The sequence below is a fragment of the Pteropus alecto genome, unplaced genomic scaffold, assembly GCF_000325575.1.
Source record: "Pteropus alecto unplaced genomic scaffold, ASM32557v1 scaffold97, whole genome shotgun sequence".
Lineage (NCBI taxonomy): Eukaryota > Metazoa > Chordata > Mammalia > Chiroptera > Pteropodidae > Pteropus > Pteropus alecto.
This window is the reverse complement of record NW_006439713.1, coordinates 2,654,204-2,655,599: the sequence shown is the minus strand read 5'-3', so window position 1 is coordinate 2,655,599 and position 1,396 is coordinate 2,654,204. Positions and strand designations below refer to the sequence as shown.

Below are 1,396 nucleotides of genomic sequence, written 5' to 3'. Positions count from 1 at the left end.
CACTGCTTTTGTACTGATCAGGTCAGAGCGAATGGGCCACTCTGCCCACAGTTGGCTTTGAGTTCACCTTCCACTAGGACGCCTTACCCCAAACAGGCTGCAGGGCGGCTGCACTCGAACCCGGCTTCTGGGTTATAAAACCAGCGAAGTTAGTATGATTCTCGATTCTCGTGGCTATTTTCACTTCAGAGTGTCATGTTTTTGAAGTGAAATTTTCTGAATGGGGAGGTAGCATCTGCTCGGTTAAAAAAAAAAAAGAAAAATTAAAAAAAATTCTGTAATACTCTAGATTGCAGGCAGCTGTTGGCAGTAAAATCATCTCAGAAGCCCATCAGCCCTGGCAATTGTCTTAAAATCGCTTGCTAGTTGATTCTTTATTTTGTTGGCTACTGGCTGGCTTTGAGGCTTTGCTGTCATCAGTGTGTCCGGACACTTCTTTTGGGATGGGCCTTTGGCTGGGTTATGCTTCAACAGTCTTGACATGAGGCCCCTGGCTTCCTCTGGTACAGAGTCGGGGAATATGAATTCAACTTGCGATACACTTGTGTAGGTTTCATGGTCCGTGCCTGCCCCCAAAGGAGGCTTCTCAACTAAAAATTCATAGCAAAGAACGTCAAGGCTCCCAAGATCAACTTCAGCATGCATCCGGCCTTCACTCACCTCAGGGACAAGTAGTCCAGGGCGTCACAGAGGGTGCTTTTCCAGGAGGATGGGGCGTGTATGGACCACCCCAAATCTGCAAACTTCAGCTCTCCCGCTGACTTCAGAAGCAGATTCTCTGGCTTAATGTCTCTACGAATAGCTGTCTTTGAATGACCATAAGACAGGGTCCTGGCCAATTCTGTGATCTAAGTGGCAGTTCTCTGCTCGTCAAACCTGGAGTTCTTTATAGATAGCTCCAAGAGGTGCATACTCTAGAATTAGGTCATCTCTGGTGGCATCAGGAAGTAACCAAACTGTCGGAGAATACATGGGTGCCTGAGGAGAGACTGTGTTTCTACTTTTCTTCTCAGCTGATGCTTAAGTCCTGCTTTCTCTCATTGAGTTTTGAACAATACATTCAGAACCAGGATCAACTTGCTTTGTTTTTCTCTCACCGAATAAATTATACCAAACTTTCCTTTACCCAACAGAGACCAATTTAAACATCTTCCAAAGCCCATTGCCTTTTTTTTTTTTTTAATTCTTCATTTATTTGTTTTGATGCCAGTTGCTTTTTAGAATTATTTCTGGGGGCTGGTGGCTAGAGCTGCTCATTCTTTTGGGAATTATTTAGTCGTCTGCAGACAGGATGAGGGACACTGGTTGCCTGCAATTGCTTCTGCTTCAGATTCTGAAATGGTTTATGGCAGGAGACAAGGCTTTTGTGCTTGCGAAGGAACTCGCTGGGAAGAAT

The 1,396-nt window shown here is 45.0% G+C and overlaps 1 pseudogene; it reads right to left on the bottom strand.

Annotated features, from left to right (window-relative positions):
- Positions 1-349: 349 nt before the first annotated feature.
- The window catches only part of LOC102896964, a 1,201-nt pseudogene continuing 154 nt past the window's right edge, over positions 350-1,396 (bottom strand).